Source organism: Taudactylus pleione, unplaced genomic scaffold (assembly GCF_031769625.1).
Source record: "Taudactylus pleione unplaced genomic scaffold, aTauple2 ptg001029l, whole genome shotgun sequence".
In the NCBI taxonomy this organism is placed as follows: Eukaryota; Metazoa; Chordata; class Amphibia; order Anura; family Myobatrachidae; genus Taudactylus; species Taudactylus pleione.
In genome coordinates, this window is record NW_028285430.1 from 691,226 (window position 1) to 702,452 (window position 11,227).

General features: G+C 31.3%; 1 non-coding gene across 1 annotated transcript; it reads right to left on the reverse strand.

Moving 5' to 3' along the window:
• Positions 1 to 2,843: 2,843 nt before the first annotated feature.
• Positions 2,844 to 2,916, reverse strand: TRNAF-GAA (transfer RNA phenylalanine (anticodon GAA)). Its single transcript has one exon. It is a non-coding gene; the product is annotated as a tRNA-Phe (tRNA).
• Positions 2,917 to 11,227: the final 8,311 nt, after the last annotated feature.

The window sequence follows — 11,227 nt, forward strand, 5'->3', positions numbered from 1 at the left end:
AAGGTCAGTGTGTGACAAAAGTCACTAAGACCTCAACTGAGCTATGTTTGCATGGTTACACAAGGTTAAGTATCAATATTTTTCTGTCATCATGATTGCATGAAATGAAGAGAAAAGATGTGTTTTATAATGTAAACATATAAATTACAAACCCTTAATCGTACATTTAAGTAAAAGTTTTAACAAATTGTGGTCAGGAAGCAGTTAGTTTACTTCAAATTTTCGTAATAGAGTAGCATGACGGACAACATGAAAACAATATTTAAGCTGTATTTATGCACCGTGTTATTAAATAAACATTCTCATCATTTAGAAGATACTACTGAATACTCAACTATGTTAAGAAATGATGTTGTTTACATTTGAAATAGTTAAATACTGATAACTACTCAAGGAAAAAAGAAAAAATGTACTCAAACATGCTGAGACCCGGGTCCTTTAGAGCTTCAGTCCAATGCTCTCCCAACTGAGCTATTTCAGCAAAGTCTGTGTATGGCAAAAGTCACTAAGACCTCAACTGAGCTTTGTTTGCATGCTTACACAAGGTTTAGTATCAATATTTTTCTGTCATCATGATTGCATGAAATGAAGGGAAAAGATGTGTTTTATACTGTAAATATATAAATTACAAACCCTTAATCGTACATTTAAGTAAAAGTTTTAACAAATTGTGGTCAGGAAGCATTGTTAGATTACTTCAAATATTCATAATGGTTAGAGTAGCATGACTTACAACATGAAAACAATATTTAAGCTGTATTTATGCACCATGTTGTTAAATAAACATTCTCATCATTTAGAAGTTACTACTGAATACTCAACTCTGTTAAGAAATTACGTTTTTTAAATTTGAAATAATTAAATACTGATAACTTCTCAAGGAAAAAAGAAAAAACGTACTCAAACATGCCGAAACCCAGAACCTTTAGATCTTCAGTCTAACACTCTCCCAACTGAGCTATTTCGGCAAGGTCTGTGTATGGCAAAAGTCACTAAGACCTCAACTGAGCTATGTTTGCATGGTTACACAAGGTTAAGTATCAATATTTTTCTGTCATCATGATTGCATGAAATGAAGGGAAAAGACGTGTTTCATACTGTAAATATATAAATTACAAACCCTTAATCGTACATTTAAGTAAAAGTTTTATCAAATTGTGGTCAGGAAGCATTGTTAGATTACTTCAAATTTTCATAATGGTTAGAGTAGCATGACTTACAACATGAAAACAATATTTAAGCTGTATTTATGCACCATGTTGTTAAATAAACATTCTCATCATTTAGAAGTTACTACTGAATACTCAACTCTGTTAAGAAATTATGTTTTTTAAATTTGAAATAATTAAATACTGATAACTTCTCAAGGAAAAAAGAAAAAACGTACTCAAACATGCCGAAACCCAGAACCTTTAGATCTTCAGTCTAACACTCTCCCAACTGAGCTATTTCGGCATGGTCTGTGTATGGCAAAAGTCACTAAGACCTCAACTGAGCTATGTTTGCATGGTTACACAAGGTTAAGTATCAATATTTTTCTGTCATCATGATTGCATGAAATGAAGAGAAAAGATGTGTTTTATACTGTAAATATATCCATTACAAACCCCTAATCTTACATTTAAGTAAAAGTTTTAAAAAAATTGTGGTCAAGAAGCAGTTAGTTTATTTCAAATTTTCATAATAGAGTAGCATGATGGACATCATGAAAACAATATTTAAGCTGTATTGATGCACCGTGTTGTTAAATAAACATTCTCATCATTTAGAAGTTACCACTGAATACTCAACTATGTTAAGAAATGATGTTGTTTACATTTGAAATACTTAAAAACTGATAACTGCTCAAGGAAAGAAGAAAAAAGGTACTCAAACATGCTGAAACCCGGGACCTTTAGATCTTCAGTCTAACGCTCTCCCAACTGAGCTATTTTGGAAAGGTATGTGTATGACAAAAGTCACTAAGTCCTCAACTGAGCTATGTTTGCATGGTTACACAAGGTTAAGTATTAATATTTTTCTGTCATCATGATTGCATGAAATGAAGAGAAAAGATGTGTTTTATACTGTAAATATATCCATTACAAACCCTTAATCATACATTTAAGTAAAAGTTTTAACAAATTGTGGTCAGAAAGCAGTTAGTTTATTTCAAATTTTCATAATAGAGTAGCATGATGGACATCATGAAAACAATATTTAAGCTGTATTTATGCACCGTGTTGTTAAATAAACATTCTCATCATTTAGAAGTTGCCACTGAATACTCAACTATGTTAAGAAATGAAGTTGTTTACATTTGAAATACTTAAAAACTGATAACTGCTCAAGGAAAGAAGAAAAAAGGTACTCAAACATGCTGAAACCCGGGACCTTTAGATCTTCAGTCTAACACTCTCCCAACTCCGCTATTTCGGCAAAGTCTGTGTATGGCAAAAGTCACTAAGACCTCAACTGAGCTATGTTTGCATGCTTACACAAGGTTTAGTATCAATATTTTTCTGTCATCATGATTGCATGAATTGAAAAGAAAATATGTGCTTTATACTGTAAATATATCCATTACAAACAATTAATCATACATTAAAGTAAAAGTTTTAACAAATTGTGGTCAGGAAGCATTGTTAGATTACTTCAAAGTTTCATAATGGTTAGAGTAGCATGACTTACAACATGAAAACAATATTTAAGCTGTATTTATGCACCATGTTGTTAAATAAACATTCTCATAATTTAGAAGTTACTACTGAATACTCAAATATGTTAAGAAATTACTTTTTTTAAATTTGAAATAATTAAATTCTAATCACTACTCAAGGAAAAAAGAAAAATGAACTCAGACATGCCGAAACCCGGGATCGAACCAGTGACCTTTAGATCTTCAGTCTAATGCTCTCCCAACTGAGCTATTTCGGCAAGGTCAGTGTGTGACAAAAGTCACTAAGACCTCAACTGAGCTATGTTTGCATGGTTACACAAGGTTAAGTATCAATATTTTTCTGTCATCATGATTGCATGAAATGAAGAGAAAAGATGTGTTTTATAATGTAAATATATAAATTACAAACCCTTAATCGTACATTTAAGTAAAAGTTTTAACAAATTGTGGTCAGGAAGCAGTTAGTTTACTTCAAATTTTCGTAATAGAGTAGCATGATGGACAACATGAAAACAATATTTAAGCTGTATTTATGCACCGTGTTATTAAATAAACATTCTCATCATTTAGAAGATACTACTGAATACTCAACTATGTTAAGAAATGATGTTGTTTACATTTGAAATAGTTAAATACTGATAACTACTCAAGGAAAAAAGAAAAAATGTACTCAAACATGCTGAGACCCGGGTCCTTTAGAGCTTCAGTCCAATGCTCTCCCAACTGAGCTATTTCAGCAAAGTCTGTGTATGGCAAAAGTCACTAAGACCTCAACTGAGCTTTGTTTGCATGCTTACACAAGGTTTAGTATCAATATTTTTCTGTCATCATGATTGCATGAAATGAAGGGAAAAGATGTGTTTTATACTGTAAATATATAAATTACAAACCCTTAATCGTACATTTAAGTAAAAGTTTTAACAAATTGTGGTCAGGAAGCATTGTTAGATTACTTCAAATATTCATAATGGTTAGAGTAGCATGACTTACAACATGAAAACAATATTTAAGCTGTATTTATGCACCATGTTGTTAAATAAACATTCTCATCATTTAGAAGTTACTACTGAATACTCAACTCTGTTAAGAAATTACGTTTTTTAAATTTGAAATAATTAAATACTGATAACTTCTCAAGGAAAAAAGAAAAAACGTACTCAAACATGCCGAAACCCAGAACCTTTAGATCTTCAGTCTAACACTCTCCCAACTGAGCTATTTCGGCAAGGTCTGTGTATGGCAAAAGTCACTAAGACCTCAACTGAGCTATGTTTGCATGGTTACACAAGGTTAAGTATCAATATTTTTCTGTCATCATGATTGCATGAAATGAAGAGAAAAGATGTGTTTTATACTGTAAATATATCCATTACAAACCCCTAATCTTACATTTAAGTAAAAGTTTTAAAAAAATTGTGGTCAAGAAGCAGTTAGTTTATTTCAAATTTTCATAATAGAGTAGCATGATGGACATCATGAAAACAATATTTAAGCTGTATTGATGCACCGTGTTGTTAAATAAACATTCTCATCATTTAGAAGTTACCACTGAATACTCAACTATGTTAAGAAATGATGTTGTTTACATTTGAAATACTTAAAAACTGATAACTGCTCAAGGAAAGAAGAAAAAAGGTACTCAAACATGCTGAAACCCGGGACCTTTAGATCTTCAGTCTAACGCTCTCCCAACTGAGCTATTTTGGAAAGGTATGTGTATGACAAAAGTCACTAAGTCCTCAACTGAGCTATGTTTGCATGGTTACACAAGGTTAAGTATTAATATTTTTCTGTCATCATGATTGCATGAAATGAAAAGAAAATATGTGTTTTATACTGTAAATATATCCATTACAAACCCTTAATCATATATTTAAGTAAAAGTTTTAACAAATTGTGGTCAGGAAGCATTGTTAGATTACTTCAAATTTTCATAATAGTTAGAGTAGCGTGACTTACAACATGAAAACAATATTTAAGCTGTATTTATGCACCGTGTTGTTAAATAAACATTCTCATCATTTAGAAGTTACTACTGAATACTCAACTATGTTAAGAAATGATGTTGTTTAAATTTGAAATAATTAAATTCTGATCACTACTCAAGGAAAAACGGAAAAAAGCAATCAAAAATGCCGAAACTCGGGATCGAACCAGTGACCTTTAGATCTTCAGTCTAATGCTCTCCCAACTGAGCTATTTCGGCAAGGTCAGTGTATGGCAAAAGTCACTAAGACCTCAATTGAGCTATGTTTGCATGGTTTCACAAGGTTAAGTATCAATATTTTTCTGTCATCATGATTGCATGAAATGAAGAGAAAAGATGTGTTTTATAATGTAAATATATAAATTACAAACCCTTAATCGTACATTTAAGTAAAAGTTTTAACAAATTGTTGTCAGGAAGCAGTTAGTTTACTTCAAATTTTCATAATAGAGTAGCATGATGGACAACATGAAAACAATATTTAAGCTGTATTTATGCACCGTGTTGTTAAATAAACATTCTCATCATTTAGAAGTTACTACTGAATACTCAACTATTTTAAGAAATTATGTTGTTTACATTTGAAATACTTAAAAGCTGATAACTGCTCAAGGAAAGAAGAAAAAAGGTACTGAAACATGCTGAAACCCGGGACCTTTAGATCTTCAGTCTAACGCTCTCCCAACTGAGCTATTTCGGCAAAGTCTGTGTATGGCAAAAGTCACTAAGACCTCAACTGAGCTATGTTTGCATGGTTACACAAGGTTTAGTATCAATATTTTTCTGTCATCATGATTGCATGAAATGAAAAGAAAATTTGTGTATTATACTGTATAACCCTTAATTATACATTTAAGTAAACGTTTTAACAAATTGTTGTCAGGATGCATTGTTAGATTACTTCAAATTTTCATAATAGAGTAGCATGACGGACAACATGAAAACAATATTTAAGCTGTATTTATGCACTGTGTTGTTAAATAAACATTCTCATCATTTAGAAGTTACTACTGAATACTCAACAATGTTAAGAAACGATGTTGTTTACATTTGAATACTTAAATACTGATAACTACTCAAGGAAATAAGAAAAAAGGTACTCAAACATGTTGAAACCCAGGACCTTTAGATCTTCAGTCTAACGCTCTCCCAACTGAGCTATTTCGGCAAAGTCTGTGTATGGCAAAAGTCACTAAGACCTCAACTGAGCTATGTTTGCATGGTTACACAAGGTTTAGTATTAATATTTTTCTGTCATCATGATTGCATGAAATGAAAAGAAAATATGTGTTTTATACTGTAAATATATCCATTACAAACCCTTAATCATACATTTAAGTAAAAGTTTTAGCAAACTGAGGTCAGGAAGCATTGTTAGATTACTTCAAATTTTCATAATAGTTAGAGTAGCATGACTTACAACATGAAAACAATATTTAAGCTGTATTTATACACCGTGTTGTTAATTAAACATTCTCATCATTTCGAAGTTACTACTGAATACTCAACTATGTTAAGAAATGATGTTGTTTACATTTGAAATAAATAAATACTGATAAGTACTCAAGGAAAAAAGAAAAAATGTACTCAAACATGCTGAGACCCGGGACCTTTAGATCTTCAGTCTAATGCTCTCCCAACTGAGCTATTTCGGCAAAGTCTGTGTATGGCAAAAGTCACTAAGACCTCAACTGAGCTATGTTTGCATGGTTACACAAGGTTTAGTATTAATATTTTTCTGTCATATTGATTGCATGAAATGAAAAGAAAATATGTGTTTTATACTGTAAATATATCCATTACAAACCCTTAATCATACATTTAAGTAAAAGTTTTAGCAAATTGTGGTCAGGAAGCATTGTTAGATTACTTGAAACTTTCATAATAGTTAGAGTAGCATGACTTACAACATGAAAACAATATTTAAGCTGTATTTATGCACCGTGTTGTTAATTAAACATTCTCATCATTTAGAAGTTACTACTGAATACTCAACTATGTTAAGAAATGATGTTGTTTAAATTTGAAATAATTAAATTCTGATCACTACTCAAGGAAAAAAGAAAAAATGCACTCTAACATGCCGAAACCCGAGATCGAACCAGGGACTTTTAGATCTTCAGTCTAACGCTCTCCCAAATGAGCTATTTTGGCAATGTCGGTGTATGGCAAAAGTCACTAGGACCTCAACTGAGCTATTTTTGCATAGTTACACAAGGTTAAGTATCAATATTTTTCTGACATCATGGTTCCATGAAATGAAGAGAAAAGATGTGTTTTATACTGTAAATATATAAATTACAAACCCTTAATCGTACATTTAAGTAAAAGTTTTATCAAATTGTGGTCAGGAAGCTTCAAATTTTCATAATAGAGTAGCATGACGGACAACATGAAAACAATATTTAAGCTGTATTTATGCACCGTGTTGTTAATTAAACATTCTCATCATTTAGAAGTTACTACTGAATACTCAACTATGTTAAGAAATGATGTTGTTTACATTTGAAATAAATAAATACTGATAAGTACTCAAGGAAAAAAGAAAAAATGTACTCAAACATGCTGAGACCCGGGACCTTTAGATCTTCAGTCTAATGCTCTCCCAACTGAGCTATTTCGGCAAAGTCTGTGTATGGCAAAAGTCACTAAGACCTCAACTGAGCTATGTTTGCATGGTTACACAAGGTTTAGTATTAATATTTTTCTGTCATATTGATTGCATGAAATGAAAAGAAAATATGTGTTTTATACTGTAAATATATCCATTACAAACCCTTAATCATACATTTAAGTAAAAGTTTTAGCAAATTGTGGTCAGGAAGCATTGTTAGATTACTTGAAACTTTCATAATAGTTAGAGTAGCATGACTTACAACATGAAAACAATATTTAAGCTGTATATATGCACCGTGTTGTTAATTAAACATTCTCATCATTTAGAAGTTACTACTGAATACTCAACTATGTTAAGAAATGATGTTGTTTAAATTTGAAATAATTAAATTCTGATCACTACTCAAGGAAAAAAGAAAAAATGCACTTTAACATGCCGAAACCCGAGATCGAACCAGGGAACTTTAGATCTTCAGTCTAACGCTCTCCCAAATGAGCTATTTTGGCAATGTCGGTGTATGGCAAAAGTCACTAAGACCTCAACTGAGCTATTTTTGCATGGTTACACAAGGTTAAGTATCAATATTTTTCTGACATCATGGTTCCATGAAATGAAGAGAAAAGATGTGTTTTATACTGTAAATATATAAATTACAAACCCTTAATCGTACATTTAAGTAAAAGTTTTATCAAATTGTGGTCAGGAAGCTTCAAATTTTCATAATAGAGTAGCATGACGGACAACATGAAAACAATATTTAAGCTGTATTTATGCACCGTGTTATTAAATAAACATTCTCATCATTTAGAAGATACTACTTAATACTCAACTATGTTAAGAAATGATGTTGTTTACATTTGAAATAATTAAATACTGATAACTACTCAAGGAAAAATGAAAAAATGTACTCAAACATGCTGAGACCCGGGTCCTTTAGAGCTTCAGTCTAATGCTCTCCCAACTGAGGTATTTCAGCAAAGTCTGTGTATGGCAAAAGTCACTAAGACCTCAACTGAGCTATGTTTGCATGCTTACACAAGGTTTAGTATCAATATTTTTCTGTCATCATGATTGCATGAAATGAAAAGAAAATATGTGTTTTATACTGTATAACCCTTAATTATACATTTAAGTAAAAGTTTTAACAAATTGTGGTCAGGAAGCATTGTTAGATTACTTCAAATTTTCATAATGGTTAGAGTAGCATGACTTACAACATGAAAACAATATTTAAGCTGTATTTATGCACCATGTTGTTAAATAAACATTCTCATCATTTAGAAGTTACTACTGAATACTCAACTCTGTTAAGAAATTAAGGTTTTTAAATTTGAAATAATTAAATACTGATAACTTCTCAAGGAAAAAAGAAAAAACGTACTCAAACATGCCGAAACCCAGAACCTTTAGATGTTCAGTCTAACGCTCTCCCAACTGAGCTATTTCGGCAAGGTCTGTGTATGGCAAAAGTCACTAAGACCTCAACTGAGCTATGTTTGCATGGTTACACAAGGTTAAGTATCAATATTTTTCAGTCATCATGATTGCATGAAATGAAGAGAAAAGATGTGTTTTATACTGTAAATATATAAATTACAAACCCTTAATCGTACATTTAAGTAAAAGTTTTATCAAATTGTGGTCAGGAAGCATTGTTAGATTACTTCAAATTTTCATAATAGAGTAGCATGACGGACAACATGAAAACAATATTTAAGCTGTATTTATGCACCGTGTTGTTAAATAAACATTCTCATTTAGAAGTTACTACTGAATACTCAACTACGTTAAGAAATGATGTTATTTACATATGAAATACTTAAATACTGATAACTACTCAAGGAAATAAGAAAAATGGTACTCAAACATGCCGAAACCCGAGATCGAACCAGGAACCTTTAGATCTTCAGTCTAACGCTCTCCCAACTAAGCTATTTCAGCAAAGTCTGTGTATGGTAAAAGTCACTAAGACCTCAACTGAGCTATGTTTGCATGGTTACACAAGGTTTAGAATCAATATTTTTCTGTCATCATGATTGCATGAAATGAAAAGAAAATATGTGTTTTATACTGTATAACCCTTAATTATACATTTAAGCAAAAGTTTTAACAAATTGTGGTCAGAAAACATTGTTAGATTACTTCAAATTTTCATAATAGAATAGCATGACGGACAACATGAAAACAATATTTAAGCTGTATTTATGCACCGTGTTGTTAAATAAACATTCTCATCATTTAGAAGATACTACTGAATACTCAACTATGTTAAGAAATGATGTTGTTTACATTTGAAATAATTAAATACTGATAACTACTCAAGGAAAAAAGAAAAAATTTACTGAAACATGCTGAAACCCGGGACCTTTAGATCTTCAGTCTAACTCTCTCCCAACAGAGCAATTTCGTCAAAGTCTGTGTATGGCAAAAGTCACTAAGACCTCAATTGAGCTCTGTTTGCATGGTTACACAAGGTTTAGTATCAAAATATTTTTCTGTCATCATGATTGCATGAAATGAAGAGAAAAGATGTGTTTTATACTGTAAATATATAAATTACAAACCCTTAATCGTACATTTAAGTAAAAGTTTTAACAAATTGTGGTCAGTAAACAGTTAGTTTACTTCAAATTTTCATAATAGAGTAGCATGATGGACAACAAGAAAACAATATTTAAGCTGTATTTATGCACTGTGTTGTTAAATAAACATTCTCATAATTTAGAAGTTACTACTGAATACTCAACTATGTTAAGAAATGATGTTGTTTACATTTGTAATTCTTAAATACTGATAACTACTCAAGAAAATAAGAAAAAAGGTACTCAAACATGCTGAAACCCGGGACCTTTAGATCTTCAGTCTAACGCTCTCCCAACTGAGCAAATTCATCAAAGTCTGTGTATGGCAAAAGTCACTAAGACCTCAACTGAGCTATGTTTGCATGGTTACACAAGGTTTAGTATCAAAATATTTTTCTGTCATCGTGATTGCATGAAATGAAGTGAAAAGATGTGTTTTATACTGTAAATATATAAATTACAACCCCTTAAGCGTACATTTAAGTAAAAGTTTTAACAAATTGTTGTCAGTAAACAGTTAGTTTACTTCAAATTTTCATAATAGAGTAGCATGACGGACAATATGAATACAATATTTAAGCTGTATTTATGCACTGTGTTGTTAAATAAACATTCTCATCATTTAGAATTTACTACGGAATACTCAACTATGTTAAGAAACGATGTTGTTTACATTTGAAATACTTAAATACTGATAACTACTCAAGGAAATAAAATAAAAGGTACTTAAACATGCTGAAACAAGGGACCTTTAGATCTTCAGTCTAACGCTCTCCCAACTGAGCTATTTCAGCAAAGTCTGTGTATGGCAAAAGTCACTAAGAGCTCAACTGAGCTATGTTTGCATGGTTACACAAGGTTTAGTATTAATATTTTTCTGTCATCATGATTGCATGAAAAGAAAAGAAAATATGTGTTTTATACTGTAAATATATCCATTACAAACCCTTAATCATACATTTAAGTAAAAGTTTTAACAAATTGTGGTCAGGAAGCATTGTTAGATTACTTCAAATTTTCATAATAGTTAGAGTAGCATGACTTACAACATGAAAACAATATTTAAGCTGTATTTATGCACCGTGTTTTTAAATAAATATTCTCATCATTTAGAAGTTACTACTGAATACTCAACTATGTTAAGAAATGATGTTGTTTAAATATGAAATAATTAAATTCTGATCACTACTCAAGGAAAAAAGAAAAAATGCACTCAAACATGCCGAAACCCGAGATCGAACCAGGGACTTTTAGATCTTCAGGCTAACGCTCTCCCAACTGAGCTATTTCAGCAAAGTCTGTGTATGGTAAAAGTCACTAAGACCTCAACTGAGCTATGTTTGCATGGTTACACAAGGTTTAGAATCAATATTTTTCTGTCA